At 42.6% G+C, this 20161-nt stretch overlaps 1 protein-coding gene and 1 non-coding gene across 2 annotated transcripts in view; one reads left to right on the forward strand and one right to left on the reverse strand.

Annotated features, from left to right (window-relative positions):
* TLN2 (talin 2) overlaps window positions 1–20161 on the reverse strand; it is a 454271-nt gene that overhangs the window by 393243 nt on the left and 40867 nt on the right. The gene's annotated exons all lie outside the window — the stretch shown is intronic.
* TRNAE-UUC (transfer RNA glutamic acid (anticodon UUC)) lies at window positions 9621–9692 on the forward strand. Its single transcript has one exon. It is a non-coding gene; the product is annotated as a tRNA-Glu (tRNA).

The raw sequence follows: 20161 nt of genomic DNA on the forward strand, positions 1-20161 counted from the left end.
GGTGCCCCCCTGCCGATGCGGGGGACGTGGGTTCGTGCCCCGGTCCAGGAGGATCCCGCGTGCTGCGGAGCGCCTGGACCCATGGGCTGTGGCCGCTGGGCCTGAGCATCCGGAGCCTGTGCCCCGCAGCGGGAGAGGCTGGCGCGGGGGGGGGCCCGCCGTCCCCGACAAAAAAAAAAAAAAAAAAAAAAAAAAAAAAAAAAAAAGAAGTGGTCAACCTCTCATCTCATTGTAACGAATAATTCCTCACAGGTTTTAGGCAAAAAACTCATGACAGAGAAGGCACTAGAGGGAAGAGCAGACGCACAACAGAATAAACCAAATGAAGAGGAGAGGCCCCTCCCAACCTGCCCACTGCAAGTCTCATTCTTCCCTCCCTGGATCACTCTAATATGATCATGCATTCCTGTAACTACATTTGCAAATGAGTGACTCAATTCAATAACTGCTATCTAATTCTATCAAGACTTGGGATGTACTTGTTTGAGGGAAGCTACATGGAATTAGGGCTTTAACAACTAGGAACTCTGTTGTTCTTCACTGCTGTGAGCCTGTAGCCTATAGCACTGGGGTCTCCCAAGCCCTCCCCAGGGCATCTCTGGAGCCATAGGGTCTAATGGAATCTAATGTAAGGTGAATATATAGGCTCAGTGGGCCCAACGTGAGACAGGCTTCCAAGTTCAACTCCTAAATCCCTGGCCTTGGGGCAGGCTAAAAGTACAGATTCCTGGGCCCCTCTGGAGGATTCTACATCAGTAGCCCTGGGGAGGGGCAGCCCCGGGTGACTGAGTACAGCCAGTCCCTGGGCCAGCCTCAGTTCAATCCTGGCTCACTGTGGATAAGCAGCAGCCAAGCTCTATTTTGGTGCCAGGAGTCCCTCACAATAGCCCATTGGCAAAGTATGAAGCTGGAAATCAGCTTGTTGCTACTGAATATAACTGGTACAAAAATAGAAAGGCACTGGAGTGAGGGGTGGTAGGAAGTGAGTTTCCCGCAATACCCCCAGGGGATTTGGAACTTGAGAGGGGTTAATTCTGTCAAAGGAGCACTTCCAAGAAGGAAAGCCTGAGAGACTCTGAAGAAAGGGTTAGGGGTCCTTTGTCCTTCCAGTCACTTGGCTTGACAACTCAACCATAGGCTTTTTCCATGTATTTCTCTGGCCATCCAGCTTGAAGCCACCTCTGCCCACTTTTTTTTTTTTTTTTTTTTTTTTTGTGGTACGCGGGCCTCTCACTGTTGTGGCCTCTCCCGTTGCGGAGCACAGGCTCCGGACGCGCAGGCTCAGCGGCCACGGCTCACGGGCGCAGCCGCTCCGCAGCATGTGGGATCTTCCCGGACCGGGGCACGAACCCATGTGCCCTGCATCGGCAGGCGGACTCTCAACCACTGAGCCACCAGGGAAGCCCCTCTGCCCACTTTAAACTCCTAATGTACATCGTTAATACAACTTCCCAAATTGCATTCCATTCCATTAGTGAATAGTCCATAATCTTCAAAGAAAATGAAGGGCTTCTTGGACAATAAAGTCTGGGAAACCAATTATGCAGATGTGTATTCATTATGGAGATTATGATTGAGATCTTTAGTAAACTGTTTAATTTTATTTGACCTATTCTAAATGCAACTGACCTAGGAACCTATTTGTCGAGGAAAACCTATTACCATCTTGCAAAACTGAAGATGTAAGAAGATGTTGGGAAATGCTGAACTATCCCATTCCTCCAACAACTAATTACATCGCATCTTATAGTTTGCTATTTAACTCAGTTGAATGGTTATTTAATCTTCTGTTACTTAGCTCTGTATGAGTTTGGGTATTATCTTAAATAGAACATTCATTTGAGCTAGGATCATGTCTTACGTGTCTTTGAATTTCCAACAGCCCCCAGTCCACCCCCTGTATAGTAGAGATACCCTCAAGAAATTCTTTAAAGTGTTACATCTGGTGTTATAAAACCACATGTGTCATAGAATACACAATTTTTAAAACCTCAAATCGAGGTTCCACTTATACATGTATATGTATACATATATGTATACTAAAGCCCAGAGATGTAAATAGGATTGTCCAAAGTCATAAAAAGTTAATCAAAGAACCATGACAAGAACCCAGGTCTTGCAACTCCTTAGCTAGTCCACCTTCTGTAATTTCAAGAAGCCTTAACCTTCCAGGATCCAGCTTATTTTCCAGCAGGTAAATGAACAAAGGGTATTCCAGTGATGTGAATACCCCAGGAGCATGACACAAACATACCAAGTATAAAAGAACTAGGGCTTCCCTGGTGGCGCAGTGGTTGAGAGTCCGCCTGCTGATGCAGGGGACACGGGTTTGTGCCCCGGTCCAGGAAGATCCCACATGCTGCAGAGCAGCTGGGCCTGTGAGCCATGGCCACTAAGCCTGCGCGTCCGGAGCCTGTGCTCCGCAGCGGGAGAGGCCACAACAGTGTAGAGGCCCACGTACTGCAAAAATTAAAAAAATTAAAAAAATAAAAAAAATAAAGCAAACAAAATGCGAGAGGTTCAGTACAGCTGAGGAGGACTCTGAAGGAGGTGACAGCTTAGGGCAGTCACTGATAGCACTCCCAGAAGCTGAGACAAGTCCTTCCTTGAAGCCACGTGGCTGACAGGGTCTTGGTGCTCTGGCCGGGTGTCAAGCCTGAGCCTCTGAGGTGGGAGAGCCAAGTTCAGGACACTGGACCACCAAAGACCTCCTGGCCCCACGTAATATCAATAGGTGAGAGCTCACCCAGAGAGCTCCGTCTCAAAACTAAGACTCAGATCCACTCAACGACCAGTAAGATCCAGTGCTGGACACCCCATGCCAAACAACTAGCAAGACAGGAACACAACCCCACCCATTCGCAGAGAGGCTGCCTAAAATCATACTAATTTCACAGACACCCCAAAACACACCACCAGATGCGGTTCTGCCTACCAGAAAGACAATATCCAGCCTCATCCACCAGAACACAGGCACCAGTCCCCTCCACCAGGAAGCTTACAAAACCCACTAAAACAACCTTACCCACAGGGGGTAGACACCAAAAACAATGGAAACTATATACCTGCAGTCTGCAAAAAGGAGACCCCCAAACACAGTAAGTTAAGCCAAATGAGAAGACAGAGAAACACACAGCAGATGAAGGAGCAAGGTTAAAACCCACCAGATGAAACAAATGAAGAGGAAATAGGCAGTCTACCTGAAAAAGAATTCAGCGTAATGATAGTAAAGATGATCCAAAATCTTGGAAATAGAATGGAGAAAATACAAGAAACGTTTAACAAGGACCTAGAAGAATTAAACAGCAAACAATGATGAACACAATAAATGAAATTAAAAATTCTCTAGAAGGAATCAATAGCAGGATAACGGAGGCAGAAGAAAGGATAAGTGACCTGGAAGATAAAATAGTGGAACTAACTACTGCAGAGCAGAATAAAGAAGAAAGAATGAAAAGAATTGAGGACAGTCTCAGAGACCTCTGGGACAAGGGTAAACGCACCAACATTCAAATTATAGGGGTCCCAGAAGAAGAAGAGAGAAAGAAAGGGACAGAGAAAATATCTGAAGAGAATATAGTTGAAAACTTCCCTAATATGGGAAAGGAAATAGCCAATTAAGCCCAGGAAGTGCAGAGTCCCATACAGTATACATCCAAGGAGAAACAAGCCATATTAATCAAACTGTCAAAAATTAAATACAAAGAAAAAAATATTAAAAGCAGCAAGGGAAAAGCAACAAATAACATATAAGAGAACCCCCATAAGGTTTACAGCAGATCTTTCAGCATGAACACTGCAAGCCACAAGGGAGTGGCAGGACACATTTAAAGTGATGAAAGGCAAAAACCTACAACCAAGATTACCCTACCCAGCAAGGATCTCATTCAGATTGGATGGAGAAATTAAAACTGTACAGACAAGCAAAATTTAAGAGAATTCAGCACTACCAAACCAGCTTTACAACAAATGCTAAAGGAACTTCTCCAGGCAGGAAACACAACAGAAGGAAAAGACCTACAGTAACAAACCCAAAACAATTAAGAAAATGGTAATAGGAACATACACATCAATACTTACCTTAAAGGTAAATGGATTAAATGCTCCAACCAAAAGACACACACTGGCTGAATGGATACAAAAACAAGACCCATATATATGCTGTTTACAAGAGACCCACTTCACAGTCAGGGACACATACAGACTAAAAGTGAGGGGATGGAAAAAGATATTCCATGCAAATGGAAATCAAGAGAAAGCTGAAGTAACAATTCTCGTATCAGACAAAAGAGACTTTAAAATAAAGACTAGTGCAAGAGACAAAGAAGGACACTACATAATGAACAAGGGATCAAGCCAAGAAGAAGATAAACCAATTGTAAATATTTATGAACCCAACATAGGAGCACCTCAATACATAAGGCAAATGCTAACAGCCATAAAAGGGGAAATCGACAGTAACACAATAATAGTAGGGGACTTTAATACCCCACTTTCATCAATGGACAGATCATCCAAAATGAAAGTAAATAAGGAAACACAAACTTTAAATGACACATTAAACAAGATGGACTTCACTGATATTTATAGGAAATTCCATCCAACAACAATAGAATACACTTTCTTCTCAAGCGCTCATGGAACATTCTCCAGGATAGATCATATCTTGGGTCACAAATCAAGCCTTGGTAAATTTAAGAAAATTGAAATCATATCAAATATCTTTTCCAACCACAACATTATGAGACTACATTCAATTACAGGAAAAAAATCTGTAAAAAAAAATACAAACATATGGAGGCTAAACAATACACTACTAAGTAACCAAGAGATCACTGAATAAATCAAAGAGGAAATCAAAAAATACCTAGAAACAAATGACAATAAAAACACGACAACCCAAAACCTATGGCATGCAGCAAAAGCAGTTATAAGAGGGAAGTTTATAGCAATACAATCCTACATCAAGAAACAAGAAAAATCTCAAACAACCTAACCTTACACCTAAAGCAATTAGAGAAAGAACCAAAAAAAAACCCAAAGTTAACAGAAGGAAAGAAATCATAAAAATCAGATCAGAAATAAATGAAAAGAACTGAAGGAAACGATAGCAAAGATCAATAAAACTAAAAACTGGTTCTTTGAGAAGATAAACAAAATTGATAAACCATTAGCCAGACTCATCAAGAAAAAAAAGGAAAAAACTAAAATCAACAGAATTAGAAATGAAAAAGGAGAAGTAACAACTGACACTGCAGAAATACAAAGGATCATGAGACATTACTACAAGCAACTATATGCCAATAAAATGGACAACCTGGAAGAAATGGACAAATTCTTAGAAAATCACAACCTTCCGAGACTGAACCAGGAATAAATAGAAAATATAAACAGACGAATCACAAGCACCGAAATTGAAACTGTGCTTAAAAATCTTCCAACAAACAAAAGCCCAGCTTCACAGGTGATTTCTATCAAACATTTAGAGAAGAGCTAACATCTATCTTTCTCAAACTCTTCCAACATATAGCAGAGGGAGGAACACTCCCAAACTCATTCTACGAGCCCATCATCACCCTGATACCCAAACCAGACAAAGATGTCACAAAAAACCTACAGGCCAATATCACTGATGAACATAGATGTAAAAATCCACAACAAAATACTAGCAAACAGAATCCAGCAGCACATTAAAAGCATCATGCACCATGATCAAGTGGGGTTTATCTCAGGAATGCAAGGATTCTTCAATATACGCAAATCAGTAAATGTGATTTAACAAACTGAAGGAGAAAAACCATATGATCATCTCAATAGATGCAGAAAAAGCTTTCGACAAAATTCAACACCATTTATGATAAAAACCCTCCAAAAAGTAGGCATAGACCAAACATTTACCTAAACATAATAAAGGCCATGTATGACAAACCCACAGCCAACATTGTCCTCAATGGTGAAAAACTGAAAGCATTTCCACTAAGATCAGGAACAAGACAAGGCTGCCCACTCTCACCACTCTTATTCAACATAGTTTTGGAAGTTTTAGCCACAGCAATCAGAGAAGAAAAGGAAATAAAAGGAATCCAAATCGGAAAAGAAGAAGTAAAGCTGTCACTGTTTGCAGATGACATGATACTATACATAGAGAATCCTAAAGATGCTACCAGAAAACTACTAGAGCTAATCAATGAATTTGGTAAAGTAGCAGGATACAAAATTAATGCACAGAAATCTCTGGCATTCTATACACTAATGATGAAAACCCTGAAAGAGAAATTAAGGAAACACTCCCATTTACCACTGCAACAAAAAGGATAAAATACCTAGGAATAAACCTACCTAAGGAGACAAAAGACCTGTATGCAGCAAACTATAAGACACTGATGAAAGAAATTAAAGATGATACAAATAGATGGAGAGATATACCATGTTCTTGGATTGGAAGAATCAACATTGTGAAAATGACTCTACTACCCAAAGCAATCTACAGATTCAATGCAATCCCTATCAAACTACCACTGGCATTTTTCACAGAACTAGAACAAAAAATTTCACAATTTTTATGGAAACACAAAAGACCCTGAATAGCCAAAGCAATCTTGAGAAAGAAAAACGGAGTTGGAGAAATCAGGCTCCCTGACTTCACACTGTACTACAAAACTACAGTGAACAAGACAGTATGGTACTGGCACAGAAACAAATATAGATCAGTGGAACAGGCTAGAAAGCCCAGAGATAAACCCACGCACATATGGTCACCTTATTTTTTATAAAGGAGGCCAGAATATACAATGGAGAAAAGACAGCCTCTTCAATAAGTAGTGATGGGAAAACTGGACAGCTACATGTAAAAGAACGAAATTAGAACACTCCCTACCACCATACACAAAAATAAACTCAAAATGGATTAAAGACCTAAATGTAAGGTCAGACACTATAAAACTCTTAGAGGAAAGCATAGGCAGAACACTCTATGACATAAATCACAGCAAGATCCTTTTTGACCCACCTCCTAGAGAAATGGAAATAAACAAATGGGACCTAATGAAACTTCAAAGCTTTTGCACAGAAAAGGAAACCATAAACAAGACCAAAAGACAACCCTCAGAATGGGAGAAAATATTTGCCAATGAAGCAACTGACAAAGGATTAATCTCCAAAATATACAAGCAGCTTATGCAGCTCAATATCAAAAAAACAAACAACCCAATCCAAAAGTGGGCAGAAGACCTAAATAGACATTTCTCCAAAGAAGATATACAGATTGCCAACAAACACATGAAAGGATGCTCAACATCACTAATCATTAGAGAAATGCAAATCAAAACTAAAATGAGGTATCACCTCACACCAGTCAGAATGGCCATCGTCAAAAAATGTACAAACAATACATGCTGGAGAGGGTGTGGAGAAAAGGGAACCCTCTTGCACTGTTGGTGGGAATGTAAATTGATATAGCCACTATGGAGAACAGTATGGAGGTTCCTTAAAAAACTACAAATAGAACTACCATATGATCCAGCAATCCCACTACTGGGCATATACCCTGAGAAAACCCTAATTCAAAAAGAGTTATGTACCACACTGTTCACTGCAGCACTATTTACAATAGCCAGGACAGGGAAGCAACCTAAGTGTCCATGGACAGACAAATGGATAAAGAAGACGTGGCACATGTATACAATGGAATATTACTCAGCCATAAAAAGAAACAAAATAGTTATTTGTAGTGAGGTGGATGGACCCAGAGTCTGTCATAAAGAGTGAAGTAAGTCAGAAAGACAAAAACAAATACCGTATGCTAACACATATACATGGAATCAGAAAAAAAAAAAAGAAAAAAGAAAAACATGGTTCTGAAGAACCTAGGGACAGGACAGGAATAAAGACACAGAAGTAGAGAATGGACTTGAGGACACGGGGAGGGGGGAGGGTAAGCTGAGACAAAGCGAGAGAGCGGCATGGACATATATTACACTACCAAATGTAAAATAGATAGCTAGTGGGAAGCAGCCGCATAGCACAGGAGATCAGCTCGGTGCTTTGTGACCACCTAGAGGGGTGGAACAGGGAGGGTGGGAGGGAGACAGAAGAGGGAGGAGATATGGGGATGTATGTATATGTATAGCTGATTCACTTTGTTATGCAGCAGAAACTAACACACCATTGTAAAGCAATTATACTCCAATAAAGATGTTTAAAAAAAAAAAAAATCCGAAAAATACCAGAGGTGCTAAATAGAAGTTAAGCACTTTTGGAAGATTCCACAATGCTTATTCGAAGTTTAACGCTTCAGGGCTCAGTATCAAGAGTATTAAGAAAGACTATGACATTTCCAAGTTGTAGAGCTAAATGAGACACCTGACTGTTGTCTACTGGAACATCACATTAAGCATTTCAAACTTTACTTCTTACAGAGCTACCTTTATACATGTAAGGCCTGATTATATTCAGTCAAAAGCTACCTAAGGGTGTAAGAGTGTGTTTGTGTCTTGTGCACCCATGTACACGTCCATGTGAATCTGTACTTGTTCCTAAAGATGTCCAGTGATGAAATCATGATACCTCTCATTCCTCCACTAGCCTCAAAGTAACATGGATTCAACCCTAGCATATATCATATATATATATATATATATATACATACATATGTATATGTATATGTATGTGTGTGTATATATATATATATATATCAGAACCACTTGAGAGGCTGAGGGGAGGGGTATTATCTGCTAATGCAGAATCAAGACCTCCCAAGGTGGAAGTCTCAGCACTTTAGAAAGCCACAGGTGATGCTGACCCACAGATACAGATAAGAACTACAGCTCTGGAGGCCTGGGGTCAGCTGTCTCATTTGCAGGGACTGCCTGCCCCATGGGCATTTCAACAGATCCAGTTCTACTCCTAAAGGTCAATTCCTCCAGCAAAGCCTCTCTGACCCCTGGCTTCCCCAAGCCCACCATTCTCTCCCCTGTCCCAGAATCCCTCAGTGCTTGACCTGTACAGCTGACAGCGAGCATTCTCCTGGTAAGTCCAGGGCCATGATACATGTAACTGTAATTTTGTTAAAGCATTCATTGTGCTTCTTTGTACTTTTTAGTTCCTCACTAGGGCCCAGCCGTTCTCAGCCGATGCACTGCAGATGACAGGCAAATGCTGCACGAGCTGGCTCTGTTTCTACTCTTTCCACCCCACTCAATAATGCATATTAGAAACCATACAAGGGAAAACAATCTTATTCCAGGAATCACCTTGCTTTCCAGCAGGTCGTCCAAAAGTATAGTCCCTTAACCAGTAATTAGTAGCAAATCACCTGAACACGGCTCACAATTGATTATGACACAGTAGTAAGTTAGGACACTAGGGTTAAGAACTGTTGACTTAACTAGTCACTACCAGCCTTATGCTGGTGTTAGAAATGGAAACAAAGTAAAGAGGACTAAGAAATGATGGTTCTTTAGAAGAGAGAAATATCAATTGATTCAAAATCTTCAAAGTCTACTTTATTGCATTTAATGGGATACATTACTGACTATGGGAATAGTCTTCACAAATCTGGTAAATCACAAAAGCTCCAGGACAATGGCCTTAAAAAAATCCAAAGACTACTATTAGGGAATTCCCTGGCGGTCCAGTGGTTAGGACTCAGCACTTTCACTGCTGGGGCCCAGGTTCAATCCCTGGTTGGGGAACTAAGATCCTGCAAGCCGTGCAGCACAGCCCCCCAAAAAATGAATAATAAAAGACTACTATTACTATGCTTCCTTCGTGTAACTTACCCCTTCCATCATCATCAAGAACCACACCATCCACAGGGCCCAGGCCATGTGAAGGCTCAGTCCACGTGGGCTTTGTCACCTCCATGGACACAGCAAAGGTAACCAATGACCTCATGTCATTAAAGACAAAGGCTATTTCTCAGACCCCCTCATTCTGTCCTCTCAGCAGCACCTAGGATTCCTAACCTCACTCACCCCCTCAACACCGCCCCCACCCCAAGTTTTCCTCCTCCTTCTATGGCCACACCTTCCTAGTCTCCTTTGCAGGTTCACCCTGGTCCACCACACCATTAACTGTGAAGGTCCCTCCCAGGCTCACATCAGTAGGCACTCAAAGCTTTCCTGACTGAATGGTGAATTCTGTTCACACTTACGAATGAACTGCTGGAAACCAGATTCCCATGTTACAGGCACCCTACAGAATGATCCCCAGCCTCTCCAACCAGCAAGGCAAACAGGAAAAATGAGGGTTGTGGGTTCATACCCTACTCTCTTCCCCTCCTGATGCTCCTGAATTTTTTTGTTTCAGGTTTAGGAACTATGAGAGGATGTTGATTAGGTCTTTTTTGAGGTAGCTGGGAATAAAAATTGCTGAACAAGAATATAAATCATCCTTTACAGGTTTAATAAAGAGCTCGTTCATAACCCAATATATTTTCCTTTTGCCCAAGTTTTTTTTTTAACATTTTAACAAAGAATGCACAACTTCTACCAGTAAAGGTCACTGTCCAGAAGAAATTGTTAATGGTGATAAAACAAACTGTAGTTTTATATGAGAAACTGTTAAGCAGGAAGGGCGTGGACAAAAAAAAAAACCCACTGCAGCCGGAAGAAATTCTAGAAGGCATTTATGAATCTGATCTTTTAAAGAATAAATAATACATTCTGTGATAGGTTGAATACTGCCCCTCCCCCCAAAGATATCCACCTCCTAATCCCAAGAACCTGTGAATACGTTACCTTATGTGGCAGAAGAGTATGTGCAGACATCATTAAGAACCTTGAGGGGAGATCATCCTGAATTACCAAATTGGGCCCAATGTAATCACAAGGTCCTTAAAAGAAGGGTCAAGGTCAGAAGGAAGGAGAACTGACGTCGGAGGTAGAGGTCAGAGAGCAAGGTTGGAAGATGCTATGTTGCTGGCTCTGAAGATGGAGACGGGGCCACAAGCCAAGGAATGCCAGAGGCCTTTAGAAGCTAGAAAAGGCAAGGAAATACAATCTCCCCCAGAGCCTCCAGAAGGAATAGCCCTGTTGACACCTCCTTTTTAGGACTTCTGACCTCCAGAACTGTAAGAAGATAAATTTGTGTTGCTTTAAACTAGTAAGTTTAAGGAAGTTCCCTGGTGGTCTAGTGGTTAGGATTCCGGGCTTTCACTGCCATGACCTGGGTTCAATCCCTGGTAGAGGAACTGAGACCCCACAAGCTGCCTGACATGGCCAAAATAACTATTTTTAATTAAAAAAAAAAAAAAAAAAGGCTAGTAAGTTTAAGGTAATTTGTTATAGTAGCAAAATGTTTTGATTTCCAAGGTTGAGTACATATCTGAAATATTTAAGCTCATTTTCAATGAGGAAAAAACCCTAACTTTTCCTCTAGGAAATAGGATGTATGAACACCCATTTTTCAGAAGAACAGAAGTACTTTAACAATGAGTCCACCTTGCCAGCCTTTCATGTGAATGTTGTTCAAACTTGTCTAAATTCATTTATGCCCTTAGTGTGAACAATCGTCACCTCCTGGTAACTGGCCCAAAGAGCAGATAAAACTAAGCTAGAAGTCAGATCCTGCCTGTGCACAGGTTTGCAGATCTCCATGGTATAAATACTTTCACCAGAGCCAAACTGAGCAACCAACATAATGTCACCAACTTCAGAAGAGATGCAGTCAGCTCACGTGAGCTGTTATGAGACAGCTGGGCAGTTAATTCCCTAATTTTCTAATTCAGAGTACTTAATATGTGCTTCATTATGAGAACTGATGGGGTACTATGAGATTCTTTTGCCAACAAAGTACTCTATAAATAAAAGTTTGGGAAACAGTACTATGCCCCTCTTCTCAGACATTCATACATTAAAGGCTCTAACAAGTTCTGCAGTTTTAGGGTTTTTTTGTTTTTTAAAAAAAGCCCAGTTATCAGAGTTTAGCTCAGGGTTTTGTACTTGTATTCAGGGGTGGGGCCACTTGAAACTTACCCAAGTTAGAAAGACCCCTGCCTTTTTTTTTTTAGGAGAAAGAATATAAGATTAGGTGCAGGGCCTTGGTAGGGACCCCCTTTGTGAGGGGTTATGAAGCTTCAACTTCATAGTTTCATGGCAAATCCATCCCTACATGTGTTGAAACCTCCTTGCACTTACCAACATCTGACACAGCACTAGTTCAATGGAGCACACACATTAGGAGATGCTGTCCTAGAGCATGAATATGAAAGAGGCAAGAAACTGACAAAGTACTTGCTGAACAAGCTACCTTTTCTATACCAATGTGACTATATCCAGAACCTAGGTTCCTTTTCATGGGCCATTTTCCAAAAGATAGAAATAGCTTTCTTTCATAGGGCAGTATTCCCTGTAATAGTCACTGATTCATGCTTTCAACATTTGCTAAGCACCACATGGGAGGATACAAAAAAGGTTGAAATAGCCTCAAGAAGCTAAACTGCTGAAAGAATAGCAGTTGTGCACCCATATCACAAGCTGCTTGGCATGACATCTCCATTTTAGAAGGGAGGTGTCAATCTTAAGTATGGTGGTCAATAATTCCTGCTATGGTGATGTAGGAGTCCATAGCCAAGGGCAAGATAGGGACAGGATGGGGAGAGGGGGAGAGAATAATCAGGTTGCTATGGAAACACTCCCCAAAGCAGAGAAGGACAGCCAGCACTGCCCTCCCCTGTCCTTGGGCACAAGCACCAGTCTACCAACCTTCAGGCTATGGGTCTATTTCCAGAAAAAAAATGCTCTGCCATTCAGTTGTATTTATGTATCCACACAGAGAACCATGCTCTTGCCAAGTTCAAGATGCACCTCACCCAAGGAATAGGACCTACCTTTAGGCCTAACCGACCTATAAGCAAGGAGAGTAGATACGCAAGAATCAAGAATGATTTGGTCGGGACTTCCCTGGTGGCACAGTGGTTAAGAATCTGCCTGCCAATGCAGGAGACCTGAGTTCGATCCCTGGTCCAGGAAGATCCCACATGCCGTGGAGCAACTAAGCCCATGCACCACAACTACTGAGCCTGCACTCTACAGCCCTCGAGCCACAACTACTGAAGCCTGTGCACCCGTGCTTGGCAACAAGAGAAGCCACCACAATGAGAAGCACACACACCACAACGAAGAATAGCCCCCACTCGCCGCAACTAGAGAAAAGCCCACGCACAGCAAAGAAGCCCCAATGCAGCCAAAAATTTTAAAAATGTATAAATTAAAAAAAAAAAGAATGATTTGGTCTCTATCTCAAATTTAGATGTAAGGAGTTTGAACAGGCAAAGGCGTGCCATAAATCTAATGTTTTAATTTGGCAATAATTAGATGCTAAGGTCTAAGTTACATGTGACCTCTGGGAAGTGGAAAGAATCGAATTCATGAGAAGCCCAAAATGAGACTTGAAGGACAGCAAGGCACACAAAGTTGAGGAGATGGCGAGAAGGAAGCCAGGACAGAGAGCACAATGTCTGGCACACGGTGGGTTCTTTACTAACATGTGTTGATTACATATGAACATGTCTGAACCAAGTGAATGAAGAGACCATCCCGGTTATCCTGCCCATGTCTCAAATCCAGTCACTGCACCCCTGCCTTGCATGCTGTCAGCGCTCCTGTCCCAATACAGGAGTCCCTGTCCCTAGAATGACCTTGACCTCAGTTAACCCGGACACAGCTGGAAGAGAGACACCAAATACGTCCTTGCTGCCTCACTAATGGCTCCTGACTTCACTCCAGAGCAACTTTTAAAACGACAAGTTCACTGGAATCAAGACCAAAATCTCAATGTTCCCACATGACAACTCACTCCCAAAGGGAAAGAGACCAACACCGGCCAAAGGCTTTTACAATCAGAGTCACTGACTCTGGCCATTCACCAGAAATGAACGTTTATTCCCACTGGAAGGCTCCCAGAGACTGCTGGCATGCTGACCCATCCTGTAAAAACTGATTAGAATAGGTCAAACAACCCGTGCCTCACGACTGATCTGTGTGCAGGATGAAAAACAGGTTTCGTCACACCTGCCAACTCCCAGTGAATGGCAGTGGCTGCTCTCCCAGGATTGTTGGGAAAATATCATCTTCTAACACTATCTGCTACGGGCACAAAGTGATAGCCCATGGGCTATATATTTACTGGCCCTGATCCTAGTTTACTTACACTATATGATTTTATATATGTATATGCAAAATATATACACATGTAACAATATATACCACATTTATAAGTTCCCCTGATTAGCTGTAAAAAAATAAATAAATACGAAAAGCCTTATTACAAACAACCACATCTAAATTGCAACCATATTATTAAATTCGCCTAAGGACAAAAGAAAAAGGAAAGAGTAGGAAGCATGACTTCAATCCGAGCCCAACATGTGCTAACACAGCCCTTGCTGGGAGGATCCAACTGTGCAGGCCTGGCAGCCATGGGCCCTTTCCCTCCCCAGAGCAGGAAGTCCCATGATGAAAAGAGGATTCTCCAGGGAGGCACTTCCTCTCGCCCTCAGGATCACCCAAGCCCCTGCCTTGGCTCAGGCGTTGCACAGTGAACTCAGCAGGGCAAGGAGGGCTGACCCTTGCAGACCCACAATTTACTGCTCAAGGCACTGTTTGAGAGACTTTACACAGTCTCAGTAACCACCTTGTCATCATCCTTAATCCCAAGCTTTGACCTAAATATAGTGAATGCTGGCTCCACCTCACTTCCAACTTCCCTCTTGTCCCAGCTGCACTGGACACCGTGGGCCTGGTCAGTTGTGTACCCAACTGTATGATAAATGAATGATAAACACTGCAAGAGTCCAGAGGTGAGGAGAGCACCAACTCCATAATGTTTAAAAGGATGGCACGTGTTCAGAGCAACACTTTAGCACGTAAAGCTGTGCTTCCACCTAAAGAGGGGAATGGAGCCAAATGGAATTTGTATAGGGACCTTCCAGAGAGCCCTTCCTTTACAGGCAAGGTTGTCTTTCACTTCAAAGGATATACTTATTTCCACAGGGTAAACTGGAATAGTCTGTTTAAATATTCTGGCAAATGAAAAAAAAAAAAAGCAAGGAGGTGGTCTGGCTGCTCCCCAGTGTCCCGTTTTCCATGAATAACCACTACCGGATTAGGTCATGTTGTTGACTATTTCTAGAGCAGCAAACAACGGCTCACTGCCAGACATCCTGGAAGTAACTTTGACTTTCTGACCAAGGCTGGCTTGTGATGAATGCTTTCTGACCCCGAGCTCATCCCACTACACCCTCTCTAATGCCTGTCTTCCCCATGAGCTGTCAGGACCGGGGCAGCTCCCACCAGAGGCGGTGGTGGGAAAGGGGATGGACTACAGATGTCTGGTGCTCCTTCTACACCCTCAAGCCTGTAAATCATTTCGTTGCACTGACAGTTGTAGCATAAATGATTCATAGCTGTGTTAATCAATACATTTTTGCAGACACTGCTATTAACTCTGGTCATTTCAAGGGGAAAATATAGTTAGGGATGCAGAAGCTGTTGTGCCAATTTGGTGGACACAAACACACACAAAACCCGGAGCTTTTTGAAAATATCTAGTCACATGGGGGGGAAAAGGCAACCTCACCTACGAGAGGTGTTAGTACCCTTAGGCAGAGGCTGGGTAAAAGCGCATGTCAGTAAGGAGATGGATCCACATACCCGCAGAGCAACAGAGCTATGACCATGACCCTTGCCCAAATTTACTCGTGCCAACAGACACCTAGGGGCAGGGAAAAGGAGTACTTGTCTTTATAACTAATGTTCCAGGTCACAAATGGCAAAAGAAACAGCAGCATGACAGTAACTTCCACTCCCAGTAACATGGCAGACATTACTAATCCATCACCACACTCTTGGCCACAGAAGCTGATTTGGCTTCATGATCTCTCTCACCTAAGTCCTCTCAGCAGCCAGCTCCAATCACCAGGATATGAAACTGGAGATGAAACCCATTTGTGTATCCACTGAACTCCTAACGCTGCTGCTGATGCATGTACCGATCAGGAAATACTCCTGGACCACTGACAGGCTGTACACCAGCATAGGAGCTGCTCTTTTAAGAGGTCTTGATGGTATTTTTCCTAAAGCAGCTTATCATCAATAAGAGATAAAACAGAAGGATGCAGATAACAAAAAGCCAACGTGACAGAAGTCCACTGAACAAATGTGCTGGAAATTCTACTGAAATGTTAGAGGGTGCACATGAAAGAGAAATCATAGAATCAAAGAATTGTGGGGCTTCCCTGGTGGCGCAGTGCTTGAGAGTCCGCCTGCCGATGCAGGAGACGCGGGTTCGTGCCCCGTTTCGGGAAGATCCCACATGCCGCGGAGCGGCTGGGCCCGTGAGCCATGGCCGCTGAGCCTGCGCGTCCGGAGCCTGTGCTCCGCAAATGGGAGAGGCCACAACAGTGAGAGGCCCGCATAACGCAAGAAAAAAAAGGAAAAAAAAAAAAGAATTGTGGAGCAAATGACCAAAGCCCTAAACAGCCCATGAGACCCTCCCCCAGCAACCAGGCTCCTCCAGGACCCTTGAGCCTCCTCTCAGGGGCTTCCGCCAGCCACCCTGGCCTTCTCTGGTTTCTCTGACACAATAAGCCCCTCCCACCCCAGGGCCTTGCCCGGCAGCTTCCTCGACTTGGAAGGCCCTGTGGTCCCACTCCATTGACACCCTGCCACCCACTCCCTTGAGTCTGGACAATGTCCACTCAGGCTATAGGTTTCCACTCAGACACATGCTCTCAAGGAAGCCCTCCTGAACATCCTCATGACCAGCCCACCCCAGACCAGGGTAGGACTTCTAGTCCTCCATCAGCCCTCATCCCAGTTTCAGTAACTCTTGGAGTGAATCCCACATCCCGGCTAAGCTTTTCAACTAGTTCTGTGAGGACAGGGTGGATGCCTGCTGTGTTTACCACTGTATCCCCAACATACAGAGCAGTGCCTGGAACCTATAGGGAACACTGAATCAATGAATCGATAAATCAATGTTTGAGCAAACAATAAGGCAGAATTAATTAGAACTGAAGGTCAGACAGTTTAGAAGATCTGTGATGCAGAGGATGATGGAAGTCAGGAGAGAGGTGTCTATAAGTTTTAAAAGAATTAGGCACAAGAAGATCCTGAGGGAGTAAAGAAGGCAGAAAAAAACAGTATCATGAAGCATGATACAAAACCCCCAAGTCATAAATGAATTAAGTCTGACTACATATAAAAATTAAATTTTCTGCAGGGAAAACCTAACAAAGTCAAATGGGGGAAGTATTTGCATTATGTAACAGAATACTCACTTCCGTGCTATGTAAAAAGCAAATACAAATCAATAAGAGATCCAACAACACAACAGACAAATGAGCAAAGAACTCACAGTTAAGAGAAAAATTCAAATGACTTAAGCACATGAAAAAGCTGTTCAAGCTCACACACAATAAGTGAGATACCACTGTGATACCATCAATACTAGAGATACCATTTTTACCCAGCAGAGTGGTAAATACCAAGTTTGATAACACACTGTGTTCGTTAAGGATGTAGGGAAACAGGCAAATCATAAACTGTTGATTAAACAATTGATACTTTTTGCAGGACAGTTTGGCAAATATCAAATTAAAGATGAACACATTCTCTTACTCTACCATTTTACTTCTAACAGCGTATCCCACAAATGTTTTCACACTTGCAGGCCACTGTGTATGTGTTTGCATCAACAGCATGTATAAAAGAACAGAAGATGGGAAACAAGCTAAACATCAATTGATAGGAAGCCAGTTAGAAGATCCAATGGAACACTGTATTGCTGTTCCAGAATGAGGCTCATCTACAGTCTGATATAAAATGATTTATAATGGTAAGTTTTTTAAAAAGTAAGGTACAAAGGAGTACAAAGAATACTCCATTCATGGACAGGATAGAAAAAGGCAGAGAAGAGAAGGAATAATAAATACTCACACATACACAGACTATTTCTGGAATATACAAGACACCGCTAATAGCAGTCATCTTTGGCAAGAGACCTTGGTTTCTAGGGCACAGGGGCTGGAGGGAGACTTACTTTACATGGTATACCCCTTTCTACAGTTTGAAATTTTCACCACATGTCAAGTTTACCTTTGCAAAAATAAACATATTAAAAACAGGGAAGGAAGACAAATGACCCTGAAGTACAAATTATTGAGAAGGGAAGAGAAACTAGACAGGAGACCTGAGTCACTAAGATTCAAATAACCAGGCTGGAACCAAGAGGGGCATGATGAGAAAATGTCCCTCATATCAGAACAGGAGCCCTTGTGTATAGAGGCCACTGGTGAGCAAAGACCCTGGATGACAACCTTGATTCAAAAGCAGAGCAAAGACCCACCCCACAAGTAGACCCCAAGCCAGCAGGGCACACATTCACAGGCCACAGGCAAGAGGACTTAAACAAAAAACTCAAATACCTGAGACTTGCCAACACCAAGCCTAGAAATAGAGGTCAAGCCCCAGAGAGTTACATTGGTGATAGTACTTGGTACAGGGAATCTGTCCTCTGGGTCTCAGCAGGCCCTGGCAGGTTTTAGAACTTGGGAGAATTGGTCCTCCTGGACCACAGGTAAAGGTCGGTCCAGAGGGTGACCACAGCACTGGAGTTGATTTAATAAAGATAGAACGAGAGGTTACAAAGTAAAAAAGTAAAAAGTCTCAGGCTTCTGTGCCAGGTTGTCCCCTGGGTGCCCGTGGCAAACAGCTACAGGTGACAGCCGCTGAATAAACTGCCCAGCCAGAGCCTAACAAGGGCTGCAGTCTTTTTCTCAGAAAACAGCACTGTTTGTCCTTGAAGTTTCAACTCCCTGGGTGTTTGGGTGGAGACACTGAGTTCCTCACCCTAGGAGGACACGTCTCACCACTTCTGCCCTGCTATTTGGGGCCCGTTCCCCAATGCCTCTTTCAACACAACTCTCTAAAATAGAAACCCAGTGACCTAAGCTGTGGTCTATTTCAGAAATCATGTCAAACACATCTGGATGAGAAAATCCTGCCTGGAAAGGGCTCCTCCTTGGTGTGTAGTAAGCTAGAGAGCACACGTGTCTCTATCTCCTGCCAATCGTAAGCAATCTCTGGAGTCAGCGATTTTCACAGGAAGCACAAGAATCTTGTAAATACACATTTGGGTGAGTAAACCAAAGGAACTGAGATTTAAAACTACTACTTGGCCATGAGTAATTTAAGTATTCAAATTAGCTAAATGACTTCTAGGAAGTTGCCAGCAACCTAGTCAGAGCTCATTACAACACCTTTTGCAGTTTCTTGGCCTCTAAGAACCTAAACCTCAAAATATATAAAGGTAAAAAAAATAAATAAAAATAAAAACACCTAACACACATTAGCATGCTTTGGCAAGTTTTTCAAAGTGCTCTCACACATGTTCTCATATGTATATGGTACATGTATACTTCTAGCCCAAGGTAAGTGTGGCTGAAGCATGTTGCATGGCACATAGTAGTTGCTCAATAAATAGTGGATGAATAATATTTACCTTTGAAAACTACAAGTTTTCCAGAAACATGAGACAAGAAAGGAAAGAAACAGCTCATGCCCATTTTCATATAGACGGTTAGATTACAAAATTCACTCACAGATTCACATATCGGCTCCTAGCCCTCCACAGCTCAGAAACAATACTTTAGGGACTCTTAGAAACTTGCAACTACTCCTCGTTTTCCCCACTGTCACACCAAGCCATTTTCTCTTCAAGTAGAGGATTATTTTCCTGTAATGTTTACTGTACTTCTTTTCCAGAGATTTTCTCTTATGAAAAACCTAATAAAGGCAGAGTATTAAAAAAAATTTTAATTAACCACACACGTATATAGACACTGAATGAACACAGCCCAGCCACTATTAACACCAGGATGAGGCCTGCTTTCATTCTGAATCACAGGTGAATTTGGTATCTGCATTTCTGGAGCTAAAAGTGCAATGTGTCCGCTTCCTGGAGATACTGCACTCACATTTTTGGGCACAGTGGCTTTGCTTCTGCAGTAGTTCAGATGAGTGCTGGAGAGATCCCATCCCTCTGTTGGAGACTCAGTCAGCGCAGCTAGTAAGTATTCATTGAGTGTATAGTGGTGCCCTGTCTTTTAAACCCATGTGGATTTACTGGAGATACTCCCTAAAAGTCCCACTGACCCATG

Source organism: Lipotes vexillifer, unplaced genomic scaffold (assembly GCF_000442215.2).
Source record: "Lipotes vexillifer unplaced genomic scaffold, Lipotes_vexillifer_v1.1 scaffold102, whole genome shotgun sequence".
NCBI lineage: Eukaryota > Metazoa > Chordata > Mammalia > Artiodactyla > Lipotidae > Lipotes > Lipotes vexillifer.